General features: G+C 37.2%; 1 protein-coding gene across 1 annotated transcript in view; it reads right to left on the reverse strand.

Annotated features, from left to right (window-relative positions):
• The window catches only part of ADK (adenosine kinase), an 853,347-nt gene that overhangs the window by 113,166 nt on the left and 716,593 nt on the right, over window positions 1-23,588 (reverse strand). The window lies entirely within an intron of this gene.

Raw genomic sequence — 23,588 nt, forward strand, 5'->3', positions numbered from 1 at the left:
CTCGGAAACCCAAGGAGGGGTCGCTATGAGTCGGGGCGACTCCATGGCAAACAACAACAACAACAACAACAGGTTACAATCCAGGATCAGAAACAGTTCTTCAATCAAGACAGCTTTTGTCAGCTGTGCCAGAGGTACGCTTCTCTTTAGCTTCAGTCTCTTGGCCCTGCAGCCCCTTGGCCTCTGCCCTGCTTGACCAAGTGTTACCAAGCAAGCTCCTTTAACTCTGCCGATAGGTGCACAGAGAGGCACCCCACTCTGCCAGCAAGCCTCCCACTCGAAGGCACTCAGCTTTCTCCTTCTGTGGGCTGGGAAGCCCACTGCTCTGTCTCATTCTGGTTTCCTGGTTCTGCAGCTCTCACCACGGCCATCTTTCTGCCGTCTCTGCAAAGTGCTATAGCTCTCTTAGTCTCCTGGGTTGAGAAGGTCCAGTGCAGGGATCTCAGGTCCAAGGGTGTGCTCCACTCCTAATGCTTATTTCTGTCTTGATGATAGTGAGATCCCCCTTTCTGCTTCTGAGGTGATTCATTTTAAGCCTAGTAGGATGGCAAAACTGACCAATTCCCATGTTAGGGTTCTATACAACTTATTTCCATGGTCCCACCCCAACAAGTGTGCCATGCACCTTATTTACATTGCTAACAAACTATCTAGTCCCCATGATGCACTTCATATTTACATAGTTCCACCCATGGAATGGTGACATGGTGGGAGTCACAAAACTATGGCTAGAAGAACCATATTAAGTAATTCACTTCACCACCAAGATTTAAAGATTATCTCAGGGTAACAGTTTCTGGGCATCATCCTGCCTCTATGGCTCCAGAAAGTGCACCCTTATTCTTAATCAGCGTGATAGTTCATACACTGTTAGCCCGTTTCCCTTCTCTACAGCTCCTGCTAACCACTATAAACTTTGTTGTCTATACATTGGCCTGCTCTTGTCTTTTTATATAAATGAAGTGAAGTGACTTACTTCACTCAGTATGTCTTTAAGCTCCATCTATACAATAGCATGCATGACCATTTCATTTCTGCTAGTGGCGGAGTAGTATTCCATTGTATGTATGTATTACGTTTTGTTTATCCATTCATCTATTAATGGGCATTTAGGTTGTTTCCACCTTTTGGCTTGGTAAATAGTGTTGCAGCGAACACTGGTGTACAAGTCTCTATTTGAGTCTCTGCTTTCAAGTCTTTGGGCTATATAACTAGGAATGGAATTGCTGGGTCATATAGTAGCTCTATTTTTCAGTTTTCTGAGGAACAACCACACTGTTTTCCACAATGGATGTACCATTTTGCATTTCCACCAGCAATGGATAAGGGTTCAAATTTCCCCACATCCTTGCCAACATTTGTCATTTTCTGTTTTCTAAATCTTAGTCATCTAGTGGGAGTGATATAGCATCTCATTGTGGTTTTGATTTGCATCTCTCTATGGCTAATGATGGGAGCTCTGGTAGCATAGTGGTTAAGACACTTGCCTGCTAACCAGATGGCTGGCGGTTCAAACCCACCAGCCACTCCTCGGAAGGAAGGTTGGGCAATCCTACTTCCGTAGTGATACTGCCTCGGAAACCCAAGGAGGGGTCGCTATGAGTCGGGGCCGACTCAACAGCACATAACAACAACAACAACAACATGGCTAATGATGTTGAGCATCTTTTCATGTGCTTGGTAGCCATTTGGATGTCCTCTTTGGTGAAATGTCTATTCAAGTCCTTTGTCTACTTTATGACTAGGTTGTCCTTTTGTTGTTAAGTTGTCAAAGTTATGTATATATATTGATTATTAGATTCTTGGCAGATATATGGAAGAATGATTTTAAAAATAAACCCAATTCTTTAGTTTAATTCAAGGTTTCAAAAAAATTGTTTGATTTTTTTTTTAGTTTGGCTTAAATCCTAAATTAAAACGAGATCTCTCATTCTAATCATGTAGTTTTATTACAAGAAGACTAGATATATAAATTAGTGAAGAGAAATGAGACTACTGTATATTGTACTCACAGCCTCTCCTTATTGGGCTCGTCCCTGTAAGAGGACTGTACTTCCCATCCTATTAATATCAGACTTGGCCATGTGACTTGCTTTAATTAATGAAATGTGAGTTGAAGTGATGAAAGAGATGCAAGAGCTACTGTATGGTTCTTTCTTTGGTCCCAAGATGAAAAACAAAATATGGAGTACAGCCTCAGTTAACCCATGGAAGAGAACAATGTGAGAAAAAAAATGAACCTTTATTGCTGTAAGTCATGAAGATTTTGATAGTCATTTGTTAGACTACAACCTTAGCCTAAACTTATAATTATGCATATTGAAAAGGTCTAACAGATTTAAAAAATTAAGAAATGAAGAATATGGAATAACTACTTATTTGAATATTATAACGTCTTCAAATTTGTCTGAACCAAAATATAAAATCAGATTAAAAGCCAAGTACCATCTAGTTCTGGTCTCAGGGTCATGTAGGCTGAGGTTCCCATGGTCCACTAGTCCCTTGGACTAATTGTTCCTATGTATCTTTGATTTTCTCCACTCTTCTTTGGTCAGGACAAGGAAAGACCAATTGTTGCATCTTAGATGGTCACTGGCAACTCTTAAGACCCCAGGCGTTACTCACCAAAGTAGGATGTAGAACAAGGATTTTTTGTAGTATGTTATGCCAGTTGAGCTTCATGTCCCCCACAACCATGGTTCTGAGCCCCCCAGCCCAGTGACTCACTGCTTCAAGGTGTTTGGTTGTGGCTAAGAAGTTATACATTTGCCCCCTGTTAGCTCTATTATATATATGGACATTTTTATAGTACATACAAATACGAATATAGAAATATCACCTTCTAAACCTATATACAGTCATGGAAATACTCTTTTTTTCCTACCCATTCCTGATCATCTTGCCTGTCTACCTGTGTATCCACTCATAGATTAATGTTTGTTATTACTGATAATGAAATATTGTGTATGTAAGAGTATTTACCTTTGTTGTCCACACCTCTTGTGCACCACTTTGTGTCTTCCTTTTCCTTGGTGTTATTGTGCTGGTCACCCACTTTTGGTATATTGCCTTTCCCTATACCCAAATAAATACATGTCTCTTACGTAGCTAGGAATTTACCTTCCCCTCTCCTCCCATCCTGGTAACCAACAAAGAAAGTTTCCTTCCATGTGTAAACCTTTCCTTGACTCTTTATAATAATGGACTCATACACTATTTGTCCTTCTGTGATTGACTCATTTTACTCAGCATAAGGATCTCTGAGTTCATCCACATTATTAGGTGTTTTGCTGATGCTTCAATATTCTTTAGTGTTGCGTAATATTCCTTTTTGTGTATGTACCATAGTTATCAATTCATCTACGATGGGCACTTAGGTTTCCATCTCTTTACTATTGTGAACAATACTACAGTGAACATAGGGGTGCATATATCTATTTATGTCTTGGCTCTTACTTCTTTAGGATAGATACCCAGTGGGAAGATTGCTGGATCCAAATTTCTTGGCATAAATGAGTGAGCACCTCCTGTGTTGCATCCATTTGTTGAAACATTTCAATGGGTATTCTGTCAATTCCTGGACCCTTGTTTTTCACTAATGACTGTAGCATAGCTTGAATCTTCAGTACCATCAGTTCTTGATCATATGCTACTTCCTGAAATCGTTGAACATCAACCAATTATTTTAGGTACAGTAAATCTGTGTATTCCTTTCATCTTCCCTCGATGCTTCCTCCGTCATTCAATAGCTTGCTGTGGTGCAATGAATTACCTGGTATGGGTCTTCTAGCTGTGGACTTTGTGACTCCCACCAGATGATGGAGGAACTATGCAAATGTAAGGTGCACGTGGCTCACCAAGGGGATCGGACAGCTTGCTAGTAATGTAAATAAGATACATGGCACCCTTGTCTGGGTAGGACTATACAAAAAGGGTATCTGGAAACCTAAGGTGAAGATTGATCAGTTTTGCCTTTCCACTAGGCTTAAAATGAGCCCTCCCAGAGGCAGAAAGGGGGGATATAACTACCATCAAGATAGAGAAGAACCAAGAGTGGAGCACATCCTTGGACCCAAGATCCCTGCGCTGAGATGAAAGCAGAGAACCGGCAGAGAGACAGCAGCAACAGAACTGAAACAAAGTGGTGGGCTTGCTAGCCCAGCTGGCCCACAGAATGAGAAAGGTCAGTGGCTTTGGGCAGCAAGCCTTGCTGGTGGAGTCGGGTGCACCTAGGTGCACCTATTGGCAGAGCTAAAAGAGCTTTGTAACACTTGCCTGAGAGAGGCAGAGGCCAGGCCAAGAGGCAAGGGCCAAAGAGAGGTGTGCCTGTGGGCATGGCAGAAGGGAGGTTGTCCTGATCAAAGAATTGTATCCTGAGAGTTCCTGAACCTGAATTGTAATCTGTTACTTGACTAATAAACCCCATAATCATGAGTACTATTTACTGTCTGTGAGTTCTGTGTGGCCACTGCAATGAATTATCCAACCCAGAAGAGAAGTAGTGAGTACCATTGCAAGTGCAGTTGGTGTCAGAATTGGTAAAAAGGTTGGAGGGTAGGGACGTGCTGTTGTTGATCCTTCTCTCTCCCTCTCATGAAGTTAGAGGAGGTAAGAGGATGCTGCCACGTGCCCTTTTTGCACTTGCTCATAGATTTCTTCAGTATTGCAGTGCAAGCCTTGAGTTTTTTCTTCAGTTCTTTCAGCTTCAGAAATGCTAAGTGTGTTCTTCCCTTTCCGTTTTCTAACTCAAGGTCTTTGCACATTTAATTACAATATTTTACTTTTCTTCTGGAGCTACCCTTTGAAATCGTCTGTTCAGCTGTTTTACACCATCATTTCTTCTGTTCACTTTAGTTATTCTCCTTTCAAAAGCAAGTTTCAAAGTCTTGTATAACATCCATTTTGGTCTTTTCCTTCTTTATGTCTTTTTAATGACCTCTTGCATTCTTCATATATGATGTATTTGATGTCATGGCACAACTCATCTGGTCATTAGTCTTCAATGAGTCAAATCTGTTCTTGAGATAGTTTCTAAATTCAGGTGGGATATACTCAAGGTCTTTCTTTGGCTTTTGTGGACTTGCTCTAAGTCTTCAAGTAAAAGGAGGCAGCTCTTCCCCAATAGTATTTTGAGTACCTTCCAATTTAAGGGATTCATCTTTCACACTATATGAGACAATGTTCCACTGCTATTCATAAAGTTTTCACTGGTCAGTTTTTCAAGAAGTACCTTGCCATGTAGTCTGCCTCAGTCTAGAAACTCCAGTGAAACCTGCCCACCATGCATTACCTTGCTGATGTCTGAAATATCAGTGGCATAGCTTCGAGCATCACAGTAACATGAAAGCTACTAAAGTACAACAAACTGACAGATAAATGGTAGATGGACTTTAGATGATGATGGTAATAATAATATATTCATATTGGTTCATTAATTGTAACAAATGTACCACAATAATGCAGGATTTTAATAAGAGGGGAAACTCCAGGAGACAGTGGTAGTAATGGAAACTCTTTGTACTTTCTGCATAATTTTTCCATAAACCTAAAATGTCTCAAAAAATTAAAGTCTATTTAAAAAAAAAAAGAAGCACATAGTGTACAATGGGTATACCATGTGACTCATAGGGAAAATGTCATGGCTATTCAGAAGTAATAAAGGAAATCAATGTGGGCAGTTAGGGAGGAACCTAGATTAGTGCCAGAACAGGCACTCTGCACTCTGTTTTTAACCACATTACTACAAATGTGTAGATAGATAAGTAGGCTCTGAAAGAGGACAAAAATAGTTATTATAGGAATAGAAAGCCTAATGTATTAGGATTATGTAAACTTAACTGTGCTTTTTTGGCTAATAATAAGAGTGCTGTGGTTACTGCTATGAAAGATTTAAGTGTGACATAATAGTTGTCTTCAAATATATGAAGGCTTGCTAATAGAAAAGAGATAATATGTATTCTGAATATTTCTTGAGGGTGGTACTAGGACCCATGGAGAAAAGTAATAAAAAGGAAAATTTCTGTTCAACAGAAGGAAAAATTTTATAACAATTTAGGATTTATAAAACTGTCATGAATGGATCTGCCCCAAAGTATGTGTTATAGAGAGGATCCCTGAACTGATTTGGGAATGGAATAAGATGATCCCTATGTCCTCTCCAACTTGAAGATCTTAGGATTTTTATAGAATTCAAAAAGTAAAAAGGGAGGAAAATTAAATGGAAGTGTTTTAGGAGAAAAAGTAGTAGTATGATTCCATATATGTAAAACTATGAAGTATGTGTACATATAAGCACTTAGTAGAAAAATATGTGGGAGAATAATCACTGAATTTTTAACATTTGTTATTGCTGACTAGAATTTCAGAAGATATTTTCTATAAGGGAATACACTGAGGATGATATCAATAACTGTGAGATCAGAGCCTTATAGTAGATGAGAGTACACTAGAGGAGTGGTTCTTAAACTTTTTGGTCTGAGGACTCCTTTAATACTCTCAAAAATTATTTCAGACTCAAGTAGCTTTTTGTTTTGTCAGCTATATTTATCAATATTTACTATATAAGAAATTAAAACAGAAATGTAACAAAATTTATCAAACCTATTGCATTTTAACATAAGTAACATTTTTATGAAAAATAACTTTATTTTCCTCCAAAAAAATTAGTGAAAAGAGTGGTATTTACATTTTTGCAAATCTCTTTAATGTGTACTTTAATAGAAGACAGTTAAATTTTCACGTCTGCTTCAGTATTCAATCTGTTGCAATATCACACATTATGCAGCCTCTGGAAAACTCTAGTTCAGAGTCAAAAACACAAATAATGTCTTAGCATTATTGTGAAAATAGTTTTGACTTTGTAGATCCCTTGAAAGAGTCTTGGGGATGCCAAAGGGGCCCACACTTTTAGAATCACCCTCTTAGATAAGGGCTATCTATGTTGTTGTTGTTGTTATTTGCCGTCGAGTCGGCCCCGACTCATAGCGACTCCTCCTTGGGTTTCTGAGGCAGTATCACTACGGAAGTAGGATTGCCCAACCTTCCTTCTGAGGAGTGGCTGGTGGGTTTGAACCACCAGCCTTCTGGTTAGCAGTCAAGTGCCTTAGGCACTATGCTACCAGAGCTCCTATCTATAGGTGTCACCATACTAGGATGACAGAGCTGCTTACTCTTGACAAGCTTTAAGTGCAATAATCTATCAATTCTAGTGTGTTTACGGCTGTGGCTAAGGGGATAGACCAACAAGAAATTCAAGCTCTGCAACTTAGAAAACAAAGATTCTGAATATTGCTCAGATGAAAGCAAGCTGGCCAACAAGAATGTGCTACACCTCTCTATGCAGATGAAAAGCCACCATTCTGATTCCTTGTTCTGATAGGCCTGAATTAATTATTCCAACCTATAGCTGCACTGTCATTATTACAAACAGCAATACATTTAATAAACATGCACTACACAAATTATACTAGCTGAGGTGCCCTAAAAAAGTTCTCCAAAGTGAAGATAGACTGATCTCCATATTAGAATCCCTAAAATTTAAGATAAGATATAAGCCCAACTGAGACTGATGGCGATCTAAAGCCTGCTAAGCATGGCAGCTGCCACTTTCTGGAATGAATGATACACACATGCACACACATTCACAGGTCCACAGCTTACACTGCACTATGAAAGGCATGATTTTACCTATTGTATCAGAAAAAAAATGAATAGGTCATTGAGCCTCTATCTCCTACTAGGCTCAAAGGTTTTTGGAGGCTTAAAAGAACCCAATCACAAGTGCTATAGACATCATTTTCTTCCTTAATTGGGAAGCACAGGGTTTCGTTATTGAAAAGAATTTATTACAATTAATTTGGTGACAGGGTATTTTTATTCTTTTTGTCATGGTGCTAAATCCTGACAGTGAGCTATTATTTTTATTTGATATTTTATATTTGACTCTCTGAAATAAGGTTTATACTCTATCCCCCAAATAATTCTTTTAATATAACATTCTCATTACATTAATATATAAACTGTGTTTGGGAAACTATGGGCGGCAGGCCAAATCTGGCTAGCCACTTATTTTTGTAAATAAAGTTTTATTGGACATAGTCATACTCATCTGTTTATATGTTATCTATGGCTGCTTTCACGCTACAAAGGCAGAGCCAAGCAGCTGCAACAGAGATTCTATGTCCTGAAAAGCAGAAAATATTTATTATCTGGGCCTTTAGAGAAAAAGTTTGCTTACTCCTGATATAGACAGTCTATTAGAACTGAGAGATACATTAGAGATTTTCTAGCTGGTCCTTTCATTTTACAGTTGAGTAAAATGAGGCTCAGAGAATTGAAAAAGCAGTACACTAACCACACAGAAGACAAGTGGAAGCTTCCTAGCACATGGGATTCCCTCTTTGCTATTTTCTAGCCTTCTGATTCCACACTAGGGATGCTCTGCCTAAAGCAAGAGTCCTGCCGAGTCTCTTAAAAGCTACATATGGTCTTGGCATAGAAATTGTTTTCTCAACACCTGGGTAACCAGGCTGTGTAGGTCCCAGGAGTGCAACAGTGCCCTTAGCTTTAGCTCTAGTCAACCCCTGAGGAGTTAGATCTGAGAGAGAGCCACTTTCACGGCCCTGCCTCATTAGTCCCTGCTGCCACCAATCTAGCTCAGAGAAAATTGATCCTTCCCCCATGCCTCCTGTACCAAGGCCAGTCTTGGGGAAAGAGGTTGGTTCATAGAGGATTCGTTAATTAAATCATCACTGTACTAATGAAACCCCAGAGCTTCAGCAGATAGTAGTCTATGCTACTTTAGGGTAGCTAAATTTGTACAGTTAATTGAAAGGAGTATTTCTTTTAAAAACAATAATTTCTTTAAAATATGAAAATAAGATACAGAAAATATGTAATATTTATCACCTTACCCCCTAACATAATCACTCATGCTATTTTGATTGCAATTTATATAGATATAGATATACATATAGATATAGATATATATAGATAGATAAAAATGTTCAAATCCTAAGTGGTAAAGTTTCACAAAGTGAACGAACTCATTGTGTTAGTATGTTTTACATTTAACATAATACGTATAAAGACAATCTCATTTATTAATTATTCTTAATAGTTACATCAAGTGAACAACCTGTTTACTCAACCTAGTATATTTAGGTTATTTTAATTTTTCAGTATTATATATAAAAAGGACATAAGTACGCTCACACGTAGATAACTCATATTTTGATTATTTAAATTCCTACAATGAAAATTACTGTGTAAAATAGTATGAATAACTTTAACCATTTACATTCTAGCGATATCACAAGAGCATCTGCTTGCCACAACCTAAGCATCACAGCAGTTTTTTCAAAATATTACCCTATCTCATATATTCGTTTGAATTTCTTTAAGAAAGTTCACATCCTCTAACATATCTAAGTTTAACCTATAGAATCTTCAATAACTAGACTTTACATTGGTCTGAATCATAGTCAAGATGACTGTGAGAAAGCCTTTAATAGTCTGATTCTAAAAGCAATGCTCACTAATAAAAGCAAAAGCAAAAAGGAAAAAAGATTCATTAAAAGTATTGATTGTGATCGGGGGCATCTGAGACATTGATCTTTCTTTATCTCTTACAAGGAAAAAATATTCAAACTAATGTGGCATTGATCTATTGTGAAACCTGCTTAAAAGGCAGTTTAACATACAGTTCACAGATACCAACCTTCAAGGAAAATAATCATCTAGAACTAACACAGATTCAAAAATATACACAAAACTATATCATAATGATGTGAATAACTTTAAGACTGAATTTAGTTAAAAATCACTATATTCAATTCATTGTAAGCCAGGTAACCTAGATTGCTTCAAGTACATATATATTTTAAAATGGCCAATCATTTTTATATGAAAAATGGTGTGGCACTCAGAAGAGTGTATTTGACCATTCTAAGATTAAATTCATTTTTTAAATTAATAGCTTTATTAAAGCATTAGTGACACAATGCATACAACACACAATTATTGGCACAATAAATTATACATATTTAAAATTAACAATTTGATAAATTTTTAATATATACACACCCACAAATCTATCAAGATAATGGATATACCCAATTACTCCCAAAAGTTTCCTTGTGCGTCTTAGTGAACTCCTGTCCTTTTCCTGTTCCCCAATCCCCAGAAACCACTCATATGAACCTACTGTACCAAATTTATTTTAGATTTCTAATCAATTATTCTCTAATGATTGAGGTAAGTAACACTGCCTTTACCCAGTGGCTACTGTTTCCATAAATGGATATGTAATGTGAACATTAGAGGTTATTTTTAGGAAATTTTCTGAGATTCACTGGACCAACAGCAGTTTCAAGCATTCTGCTAAGTGCCAGTCTTTCATAGAAACTGCCAGTTTTGCCATATGTTAACATATTAATTGTATTTGCAACATTAGCCAATGATTGGTAGTTCTTGGAAAACAGTATTTTAAAACCAGTGAAAGAAGTCAATTTGATTATTTAGAACCAGGTCACTGGAACATGTTATTTCTTCTTCAGTTATCTTCTAAAGATTTTTCTTTCCTTCTGTGTTAAGAGACACATTGGTCCAGGTGATTTTTCTTTTCTTTTACAGTTTGTAATTTTGAAAAACTACCCTAAGGGTCAAAAATAAATTCTAGATTGTTGGTTGGTTCTAAGAACCTAAAATGAACATTATATATTTGGAATTCCACTGACAAAATACATCTAGTACTATTCTTCACACACAAATACAAAAAGATTTCCTAGATATTTCATGTCCAGTCATGAAAAATGTCTAATGGGCTATATAATTCTTAACATCAAGGTACCATGATTTTGTATCATCATTTTTCCAGTCACTTAAATTGAAAATCTTAGGGTCATTTTTGTCTTGTTATATGGTCATTAAATCCTGTTAAATCTTCTTTCATAATGTCATTTACCCTCAGCAATGTGATCCTTATTTAATGTTTCTAACTTCTCTTGTATCCATACTTAACTTGCACACTGTAGACATAATGAACTATGTGTAATTCCCTCAATCACAATGCTCTGCTGTTCTCCATGCTTTTGCACGTTTTTCTTCTATCTACAATTTTTTTTCTTTGCCTTCTTTGTTTGGCAAACCTTAACCACTCATCTAATGTCCAATCTTACATAAAGCACTTCTTAGATTCCTCCATCCAACTAGTTGCTCTCTTTGCTTGGCTCTTTAACACTTTAAATATTCATTTATTTTAGTTCTTATTTCAACAAATTGTGGTTATTTAGCTGAACATTCAAATCTCATTGCAATCTAAGCCTAAGTTTTTTTTCTTTATTATTTATTACTTTTCCTCCAAAGTCATATTTTGATTAAATTCCTACAATGAAAATTACTGTGTAAGAGTATGAATAATTTTAACCATTTATATTCTAGTGATATCACAAGAGCATCTGCTTGCCACACCCTAAGCATCACAGCAGTTTTTTCAAAATATTACCCTATCTCATATATTCATTTGAATTTCTTTATGAAAGTTCACATCCTCTAACATATCTAAGTTCAACCTATAGAATCTTCAATAACTAGACTTTACATTGGTCTGAATCATAGTCAAGATGACTGTGAGAAAGCCATTAATAATCTGATTCTAAAAGCAATGCTCACTAAGAAAAGCAAAAGTGTACAAAAGTAAAAAGGAAAAAAGATTCATTGAAAGTATTGATTGTGATCTGGGGCATCTGAGATGCACACATCTCTACACTAAGTCACTACATAGAAATGTTAGTATTTTCTGGAGCACTCTGTAGTCTCTCTTTTCCTTGATTACCCCTTGCAGTACATTCTTTATTATTTTCACCCCCTTTGAAAGCAGGCTTTTTATTGAAGTATAACATAAATACAGAAAAGTATAACAAATTATAAGTCTGGCTATTGTGCTGAGAGACTTTCTGGAGAGGTCCTGTGGAGAAGCACTGACTAAATATGAGAGGACGAGATGAAAGTTTTTACCACCTCAGATAAATCCAGCCCCCAACCCATCAGCTGAATGCAGCCACAAAACCCTAACTGGGCCTAACTTTGAGTGTAGAAGCATGAGAAAATAAAACTGCTATTGTTTTAAGCAACTAAGATTTGGAATGATTTGTGATGTTGAAACACCTTCTTGCAATTACTAACCTCCTCCAATAATAATTAACCTGACTTCTTTCTCCATTGGCTATATATATAAATGGAATTGCATAGTATGAACTCTTTTGCTTATATGAAAATGTCTTGATTCCATCTTCACTCTTGAAAGAAAATTTTGCTAGGTATACAATTTTGGGTTGACATTTTTCTTTCAGCACTTTAACGGTATTATTATTCCACTGTCTTCTGATGTCTATTGTTTCTGTTAAGAAATCAACAGGCATGCATACATATCTTCCCCTTGTGTATAATGTGCTATTTTACTCTGAATATAGCTTTCAATATCTTCTCTTTAAATTCCAGTAGTTTGATTATAATATGTTTAACTGTGATTTTCTTTTATTCATTGTGATTGGGACTCACTGAGCCTCCCAAATCTGTAAGTATATGTTTTTCACTAGACTTGGGAAACTTTCACCCATTATTACATACATTTTCACTTTTCTGGTTGGGACTTCAATTATGCAGATGTTAGGCCTTTTAATATTGTACCACAGGTTATGGAAGCTATGTTCATTTTGTTTTAATTTTTTTTTTCTCTCTGTTCTTCAGAACAATAATTTCTATAGCTCCATATGCATAATCATTGTCATGTTTGAGACCACTGTTGCAGCTACTGTGTCAATCCATGTCACTGAGGGTCTTCCTCTTTTCACTAGCCCTCTACTTTACCAAGCATAATGTCCTTCTCCAAGGACTGGTCCCTTCTAATAACATGTCCAAAGTATGTAAAGCAGAGTCTTGCCATCTTTTCTTCGAAGGAGCACTATGACTACTTCTTCCAAGACAGATTTGTTTGTTCTTCTGGCAATCCATGGAATATTCAATATTTTTTGCCAACACCATAATTCAAATACATCAATTCCTCTTCACTCTTCCTTATTCATTGTCCAGCTTTTGCATGAATATGAGGCAATCGAAAATTGCATGGCTTGCATCAGGTGCACCTTAGTTCTCTTCACTTTTTAATACTTTAAAGAGGTCATTTGCAGCAGATCTACCCAATGTAGTATGTTGCCTGATTTTCTGACTGCTACTTCCATGGGTATTGACTGTGGCCTAAGCAAAAAGAAATCCTTGACAAATTCAGTATTTTCTCCATTTATTATGATTTGCTTATTGGTCCAGTTGTGAGGATTTTCGCTTTCTTTATGTTGGAAGTATAATCCATACTGAAGAATGTAGTCTTTGACTTTTGTCAGTAAGTGCTTCCAGTCTTCTTCACTTTTGGTAAGGTTGTGTCATCTGCACAATGCAGGTTGTTAACCATCTTCCTTCAATCCTTATGCCATGTTCTTCTTCATATAACCCAGTTTCTTTGATTATTTGCTCAGCATGCAGACCGAATAAATATGGTGAAAGGATACAATCCTGGTGCACATTTTTCCTGATCTTTAACCATGCAGTATCCCCTTGTTTTGTTCAAATGGCTGCCTCTTGGTCTATGTACAGGTTCTGCATAAGCACAATTAAATGCTCTGGAATTCACATTCTTTGCAATGTTATCTATAATTTGTTATGATCCACACAATCAAAAGCTTTTGCATAGTCAATAAAACACAGGTAAACATCTTTCTGGTATTCTCTGCCTTCACCCAGGATCCATCTAACATTAGCAATGATATCCCTCATTCCACATATTCTTCTGAATCTGGCTTGAATTTCTAGTGGTTAACTGTTGATGTACTGGCAATTGTTTTGAAAATTTTAATTGCATGTGATATTAAGGACATCGTTTGATAGTTTCTACATTCTGGTACATCACCTTTCTTTGGAATGGGCACAAATATGGATTTCTCCAATTTGGTTGGCCAAGTAGCTGTCTTCCAAATTTCTTGGCATAGATTAGTGAGGACTTCCGGTATTATATCTGTTTGTTGAAACATAATAGTTGGTATTTTGTCAATTCTTGGAGACTTGTTTTTCAATAATGCTTTCAGAGCAGCTAAAACTTCTTTTTCAATACCATTGGTTCTTGATCATATGCTTCTTCCTGAAATTGTCAATCAATTCTTTTTGGTACAGTTACTGTGTATTCATTCCATCTTCTTTTGATGTTTCCTGCATCATTCTATATTTCACCCAGAGAATTCTTCAATATTGCAACATGAGGTTTGAATTTTTTTTCTTCAGTGCTTTGCACTTGAGAAATGTTGAGTGTGTTCTTCCCTTTTTGTTTTCTTAGTCCAAGTCTTTGCATATTTCATTATAGTACTTGACTGTCTTCTTGAGCTGAGCAATGAAATCTTCTTTTCAGCTCTTTTGCTTCATTATTTCTTCTGTTTGCTTTAGCTACTCCAAGTTCAAGAGTAAGTTTCAGAGTCTTTTCTACCATCAATTTTGGTTTTTTCCTTCTTTCTTAAGATCTCTGGCATTCATTGTGAGTGTGTAAATTTGAATATCAGTCATATTAACTGGTCTTCCTTGTAGGTTTATGGATATGACTCTATCACTGATAGCGTTGTACTTCAGGATAGATCTTAAAATGTTGTTTCTGACAATGAGTGTGATTCCATTCCTCTTCAATGTCAATCCAAGCATAGGAGACCATAATTCAAAATGGCCAATATCAGTCCACTTCAACTCTCTGATACCTAGGATATCAATCTTCAAGTGTTCCATTTCATTTTTAACAACATGCAGTTTTCCTCATTTCACATGTGTTAGTTAAGGTTGTGTGTCAACTTGTTTGGGCTGTGGTTTTGAGTGTCTGGGCAGCTGGATATAGTTTTCCCCATGATGAGATTATAATCACCTCCATGGTAGAATCTGCTGTGAGCAGCTAAGGAAATGCCTTTGGAGTGTGGCCTGCTTTCTGTATATAAAGAGAAGCTTTGAAGAAGGTCTCTAGCTTTTGGCACATCTGGATCGTGCATTTGGCTGAGTCTTCATCCCAGTGGCCTGTCATTTTACTCACTCATCTTGTGATTATTTCTGGACTTGAACTAGTAGCCTGCCATGTTGTCTCCTAATCTTGAGACTGTAACTGTACCATTTTACTTGTCAATCTTGGGATCATCAGCCTCAGTAGCCAGCAGCTGCTTGAGTCATACAAAGTCTCCAGTTCTAGTGGGCCTGGAACAGAAGGCAGAGCTGAAGCCCAAGACTGAGGGGCCTTCACTTAGCCCCTAGAGCTGGCACTCTGAATATGGACTTCTAGCCTCCTAAACTGCAATAGAATAAATTCCTGTTTGTTAAACCCATCTACCTGTGGTATTTCTGTTATAGCCGCACTAGGGAACCAAGACATCATACTTCACATTCCATGTTCTGATTATTAATGGATGCTTGCACTCATGAATAAATAATTTATTTATCCATTCAAGTGTTCATGGACATTAGAGTTGTTTCCTATAGTTTTGGTCATTACTAATAGTACTGCTATGCTTATAAACAAGATATACATGAGAAGATGAGAGTAAACTAAATTATGTTGCATCAATATGTGGAACATTTAGCAGTCATCAATATACAGAAAAATCTTCAAAAAATTTTTGTGAAAAACAAGGAATGGAACAGTATGTGTAACAATTTTCCAATGGAAATACTGGTTGATTTCTGGGAAAGAAACTGGATAGATGGGGGGAAAAGTAGGAAGGTGAATTTCGTAGTGTGTGAAATATGATAGATTAAAAATATAAGTTTATTTAGAAACTTATAGGAGAAAACATCAGTACACTGTGCATATCTTTCCACGTTAATTTTTATTTTTATGAGTGAAATGATTTCTACCTTGTAGGTCTATTAATAAATTCTTTTTTGTTGAACATTTAGATTAGAATCATTAATATATCTCTGTAGTGTTATGGAAAGGCTTCCAAGAGATCTTACCAAAGTGGAAAAAGCAAAATGCTAAAGAATATCAATAGCACACCACATTTCAAATAAAAAGGAGAGGAAATAAGAAAATATTCACACATCTGCTCATTTGTATGTAAAGAAATTCATGAGCAAAATGTCTATCAACTGATGAATGGATAAATAAAATATGGTATTATCCATATCTAGTGGGTTGTACAACAAAAACACCAAACTCACTGCCACCAAGTGGATTCTGACTCATAGTGACTCTCAGCGGGTTTCCAATTCCATAAATCATTATGGAAGAAGATTATTTTAACTTTCTTCTGTGAAGTGGCTGGTGGGTTCAAGCCTCTCAAAATTTTTGGTTAGCAGCCAAATTCCTTAACCACTATACCAAATAGTATCCTCTAAAATTCATATTCACCTGACCTCAGATTATGACCTTGTTTGGAAATAGGCTCTTTGCATACTCAATTAGTCAAGATGAGGTTATACTGAATTAGGGTGGGCCCTAAGTCTAATCATTTGTGTCCTTACACACAAATACAGTATAATATCCAAATGCCTATAAGGAAGACCAGTAACTATGCTATTATTCAAATTTATGCACCAGCCACTAATCCCAAAGATGAAGAAATTGAAGATTTTCACTAACGTGTGCAGTCTGTAGTTGATGAAACATGCAATGAAGATGCATTGATAAGTATTAGTGATTGGAATGTGAAAGTTAGAAACAAAGAAAAAGATCAGTAGTTGGCAGAGAGTCAACTGTGGGACAAACCATCAATTGCTCTTAAGCAAGTTCAAATTGAAGCTGAAGAAAATTAAAACAAGTCTATGAGAGCCAAAGTAAGACTTGAGTATATCCCACCTGAATTTAGAGATCATCTCAAGAATAGATTTCACACATCAAACACTAATGACCAAACATCAGAAGAGTTGTGGGAAGACATCAATGCTATCATATGTGAAGAAAGCAAAAAGGGTCATTAAGAAGACAGGAGGAAAGAAGGAAAAGATCAAAATGGATATCAGAAGAAACTCTGAAACTTGCTCTTCAACAGACAATAGCTAAAAATGAATGGAAAAAATGATGACATATACCGACTGAACAGATTTCCAAAAGCAGCTTCAGAAGACAAAGTAAAGTATTACAACGAAGTGTGTGAAGACCTTGAGCTAGAAAGCCAAAAGGGAAGAACATGCTTGACATTTCTCAAGCTGAAAGAAGTGAAGGAAAAAAAAAATCAAGCCTTAAGTTCAATACTGAAGGATTCTCTGGACAAAATATTGAACGACACAGGAAGCATGAAAAGAAGGTGGAAAGGAATACACAGAGTCACTGTACCAAAATAAATTGGTCAGTGTTTAATCATGTTAGGAGGTAGCATATGATCAAGAACATATTGATCATCTATTGATTTCCCTAGTATTGAAGGAAGAAGTCTAAGCTTCACAGAAAGAATTAGTGAAAAACAAAGTTCCAGGAACTGATAGAATATCAACTGAGATGTTTCAGCAAACAGATGCAAAGATTGAAGTGCCCATTCATCTACTGTAATGAATTTGGAAGACAACTACCTGGCCAACCAACTGAAAGAGATCCATATCTGTGACTGTTCCAAAGAAAGGTGATCCAACAGAAAGTGGACATTGTTATGTGCCATTGTTACATGCCGTTGAGTCAGACCTGACTCATAGTGACCCCGCCTTGGGTTTTCGAGGTAGTATCACTATGGAAGTAGATGGCCCAACCTTCCTTCTGAGGAGTGGCTGGTGGGTCTGAGCCACCAGCCTTCTGGTTAGCAGTCAAGCGCCTTAGGCACTACATTATCAAACAATATTATTAATAGCATACACAAGTAAAATTTTGCAGAAAATAATTTAAAACCACTTGTAACAGTACACCTGACAGTGATTTGTCAGCAGGTCAAGCTGGATTCAGAAGATATGGAACGAGAGATATCATTGCTGATGTCAGATGGACTGTGGCTGAAACCAGAGAATATCCGAAACATGCTTACCTGTATTTTATTGACTATGCACAGGCATTCGACTATGTGGATCATAATAAACTATGGACAACACTGGGAATTTTAGAACATTAAATTGGTCTCATGTGGAACCTGCATATAGTTCAAGAAGCAGATAATATCTAAGGTAATTTCTAGTTTTTATATTTTATATGCATAAAAATCTCACTCACATACCACAGATAAGTTTACATGTCACTTTTAAAATCTTATTTCCCTGATAATTGAAAGAGAAGTCACATTTATATTATTTGTATAGTACATGTTTGGACGAAGGGCAAAATTCATGCAGTCTTCTCTACATACTGTTTTCGAGTGTATATATTACCTGCCTGACTAAGCTGTTTGAAATAAGGGCCCTATACCTTTGTATCCACTATTACCCGCAGCACAGTACGTTATACATACAGTAGTAGTGCAATTTAGCATTGTAGTCGTTGCAGTTGTCCTCTGTTCTGGTTGACTGCTCTGTGTGCTCAGTGCTGCTCTGACAAGAATATACCCCAAACAAGATGGCCTTAACAAACAGGAGTTTATTCTCTTATAGTTCGGGAGGCGAGAAGTCCGAGTTCCAAGTGCCAGGCTCCAGGGGCTGTGTGAAAGCTCCTCGACCTTGGACTTCAGCTCTGTTCTTGCTCCCGGCCCACTGAAGCTAGAGGCAACTCTTCATTCAGGCAGCTACTGGCTGCTGAGGCTAACAAGCCCAAGGTTGACAAATAAAATGGCACAGTCCTGATGTTATCAAACTCCATGGCGGGACATTAATTCAAGCCCACTGAAAGTCCCAAGGTCGGCAGAGCATGGCAGGCTGCTGAACAAAGACTCATCTACATGCAGGGTTCAAATGTGCCACAAGCTGGAGACCATTCCCAAAGCTGTTTCTTATATATGGGAAGCAGACCACATATCCAAAGGCAGCTGCTCACAGTAGATTCCACCATGGAGTTGATTACCAGTCTCATCATGGGGAGTACTACATCAGCTGCCCAGCCACTCAACCAGGCCCAGCCAAGTTAACACACAAACATAACCACCACATCCTCCTACCTTAGATATCAGATTTTCAGGTACCTTATCTGCTGATTCAAGCCCTAATTTTGCTTATGTGAACTCTTCACACAAGATCTTCATAGTTTAGGCTGCACTTACAGAATTGGGTACCAGCTCTAAGCTAGTCCCAACAAGAGCACGGTATGTATCAAAGGTAGGGCATGGAATTAGTTCAGACATCCAGATCTAAGCTGTGATGACCCAATTGTGACCACGAACTATCTGTTCTATCTTGATGAACTGTTTTCTGCACTCATCACTCCTGGCAACTGGGCTGAGCTTCAGTTTAGATTCCTTATCCTTAGCTCTGACTGACTGGTCTTCCTAACATGGTAGTCTCCAACTTCTAAAACAGATTGCTCCAACTCCAAATTGTTTGCTGGGCATTTTTGTGCTTCCCAACTTCTGGCAACCTTTCTGGCAACCAGTACAGCTCATTTCATATAAAATACACCTCTTAGAATGACACTGACTGCCCCGAGAAAGAGCTTTTTCCATTTCTCTGCTTGCTCACATAATACATCTTGGTGTTGTTCACAATAGAATTCCGAAGGCTTTTGTACCCCCTTGAGACTATACCTATACTCCTGTAATGTCAGATTTGCCACCAACTCCTATATCCAGAATATCTTAACATTTACCTTCTCTGGGTTAAGTTTTTTTCAAGCCTTGTTGGCTCTGCTTTTCTGGCTTTTTTTTTTTTCAATGTACTTGATCCACTATTCCTCCTTCCAGATCACTAATGCACTTGACTATAACCTAACCGACAACAACTTTGGCTTGTGAACTACAGAAATAGAACAGAAGGTCTCACCCAAAACCTTTCGGTTCGTATGACTCATCTGAAGAAAAATTATCGCCCCAATAGTAAAAATATATTTCTATTTTTCTTTATGAGGTAATATCACAGGTGTGTCAGACTAGAACTGTGCTTCATAGGGTTTTCAATAGCCAATTTTTCAGAAGTAGATCACCAGACCTTTCAAGACACCTGAGTAGACTTGAACTTCCAATTTTTCTGTTAGCAGCTGAAGCACATTAGCCAAATGCACCACTCAGGGACTCCTTCTTAGGTAAAATCTAGAGTAACTAGAAAGAAAAAGCTAGCTGGGATTTGAAGCTGAACTGAGATCACCAAATACAGAGAAACACATGGAGCGCTTAGGTGCAAAAAGATTCCAGAATAAATGTCAGTACATCCAATGGTGACAAATGCCTCTATGCTTTATAGATAAGCTTACAAATTGAGTTCTTGCTATCACCTGTCAAAGAAACCTAATGACCTCCATTATGATCCAGTTCTTGTCTGCTCAAATACCAACAAATTTCTAAAAGCTTATTGCAGCCAACTGTTTAGTTAAAGTAAAAATAAATAAAATTTTCTTTCTCCTTTTTTCCCTTAAAACTGCTCTGTATATTTCAAAGTACACTGAATAAAATAAATTTTAATATAGATATCCTTAGTAATGTTAAGACAGAAACTGATAAACCTGAGGCTATTTCAAAACAAAGGTTTTATGATCACCCTATGTGTGAAATTCTCAAAGAAGCTTGGCTTAAGTCTCTAGAAAGCTTAAATATATATATGGATTTGCTATAATGGCTTAAGGTCTAAGTGCTTTAAAAGATCCTGGAATAGCCAACTGTGAAAATATTGTTACTTTGATCATAATAAATAGTAGTGTTAACCTTCAAAGAAATCATTTAATGATCTTTACTTTATGGTAGAAATAAAATGGTAAATCCTACTTCAATACACAGAAACTCAAGTTCATGGTGTACTTTCCAGGACTCATGAGCATACTGAGATTAACCAGCAATAGAGATAGAAATATGAACCTTGCTAGGGAGCCCTAGGAGCTTTGGTGGCACAGTGCCTAAGGCATATGACTGCTAACCTGAAGGTTGGTGGTTCACACCCACCACCCACTCTGCGGAAGGAAGACAGGTCAATCTACTTCTGTAAAGGTTTACTGCCTCAGAAACCCAATAGGGGTTGCTATGAGTTGGAATCGACTCCATGGCAATGAGTTTGGTTTACTGATTTGGAGGGAGCCATGTTGGCACAGTGGTTAAAGTGCTATGCTGCTAACCAAAAGGTCAGTGGTTCAAACCCACCAGCCACTCTGTGGGAGAAAGATGTGATAGTCTGCTTCTATAAAAGATTTACAGCTTTGGAACCTCTATGAGGAATTTCTACTCTGTTCTATAGAGTTGCTTTGAGATGGAATAAACTCGATTACAGTGGTTTTGGTTTTTGGTCTTTAGGGAGCCATGTAAACTGTTTCAGGACCTTGTACCCTAGGCCTCTACCCATTGGTTCTCATTCAGTCTTCCATAAAAGCTAGATACCCTCTTAGATATTTAAAAAACATCTGGAGAAAATGACTATTTAAAACTAATTCCTTCATTAAAATATGAGTCACAAAAGGAATACTGTTCTTTTAGAAAATTCAATCACAAAAATTTATCTAAAATTTTTCCTAAAAATTACTTTGAATCATTTAATCACATTATACATCTTATAAATATAGAATCTTTAGTGAAAACATATTCCTACTACTCTGAATTTTAGGTGACTCTACTTCAGTTCGTGAGTCCAAATCACAAATGTGTTCTGGAAGTGGAGACATTTTCCAATGTCTCCACAATGCTGCTCTATGTGGATTTAAAAATGAGGTGATATTATTTTATCTTCTTTTAAACATTACTGTGAACTTCTATTTCTAGCTTCTAGTATCTATTGTCAGGATTTCTATACTTTTATCAGCAGCTACAGTATGGTGGTTTGCGTGTTGCTGTGAGGCTAGAAGCTATGCCACCATATTTCAAATGCCAGCAGGGTCACCCATGGTGCACAAGTTTCATTGGAGCCTTCAGACTAAGACAGACTCAGAAGAAGCAAGGGGTCATCCACTTCTCAAAGAATTGGCCTTATGAATAGCAGTGAAACACTGATATATTATTGGAAAACTTTATGAATATCCCTGAAACATTGCCCAATATAGTGTTGGAAGATGAGCCCCTGAGGTCAGAAGGCACTCAAAATATGACTGGGGAAGAGCTATCTCCACAGAGTAGAGCTGACCTTAATGATGTGGATGGAATAAAGCTTTTAGGACCTCCATTTGCTAATGTGGCACAACTCAAAATGAGAAGAAACAGCTGTAAACATTGTTAATAATTGGAATATGGAATGTACGAAGTATGAATCTAGGAAAATTGGAAGTTGTCAAAAAGGAAATAGAATGCATAAAGATTGATATTCCAGGCAGTAGTGAGCTAAAATGGACTGTTTTTGGCCATTCTGAATCAGACAACCATATGATCTACTATGCTGGGAATGAAAATTACAGAGGAATGGTGGAGCATTCATCATTGCAAAGAATGTATCGAGATCTCTCCTGACATACAATGCTGTCAGTGACAGGATAATATCACACATGCACATTAGGAAGGCCATTAATACTACTATTATTCACATTTACACACCAACCACCAAAGCCAAAGATGAGGAAATTGCAGATTTTTACTAACTTTTGCAGTTTGAAATTGACCAAACATGCAATCAAGATGTGTTGATTATCACTGATGATTGGAATGCAAAGGTTAGAAACGAAGAAATCACTGGTAGTTGGAAAATGTGGCCTTGGTGACAAAAAATAATGCTGGCGATCTCATGATAGAATTCTGCAAGGCCAATGACTTATTCATCACAAATACCTTTTTTTCAACAACATAAATGGTGGTTATACCCGTGGACTTTCCCACATGGAGTACACAGGAATCAGATCGACTACATCTGGGGAAAGAGATGATTAAGACACAAAATATCTTCAGCAAAAACAAGGCCAGGAGCTGACTGTGGAATGGACCATCAACTGCTCATATGCCAGTTCAATTTGAAGCTGAAGAAAATTAAAACAAGTCCATGAGAGCCAAAATATGATCTGATTATATCACAAATGAATTTAGAGACCATCTGAAGAAAAGATTCAGCACATGGAACACCAATGTCCGAAAAAAAGAGGAATTGTGGGATGACATCAAGAACATCATCCATGAAGAAGGCAAGAGGTCGTGAAAGACAGGAAAGGAAGAAAAGACCAAAATGGATGTCTGAAGAGACTCTGAAACTTGCCTTGAATGGAGAGTAGCTAAAGCAAATGGAAGAAATGACAAGATAAAAGAGCTAAACAGAAGATTTCAAAGAGCAGCTCGAGAAGACAAAGTCAATTATTATAATGAAATGTGCAAAGACCTGGAGTTAGAAAACCAAAAGGGAAAAACATACTTGGCATTTCTCAAGCTGAAAGAACTAAAGAAAAAGTTCAAGCCTCGGGAGTTCCCGCAAGATGGAGGATTAGGCAGAAGGACTGCACAGACCCTCCTCAACAAAGAAAAGGGAAACCAATTGACACAGACACAGAAGATAATCTTGGACCCCTGAGCTTTGAAGGGAAGGATACAGAAGTAGACTAAACCCCAACTACCATAAGAATTTGC

The sequence above is a fragment of the Orycteropus afer genome, unplaced genomic scaffold (assembly GCF_000298275.1).
Source record: "Orycteropus afer afer isolate SDZICR_OR568_19922 unplaced genomic scaffold, OryAfe1.0 scaffold00070, whole genome shotgun sequence".
NCBI lineage: Eukaryota > Metazoa > Chordata > Mammalia > Tubulidentata > Orycteropodidae > Orycteropus > Orycteropus afer.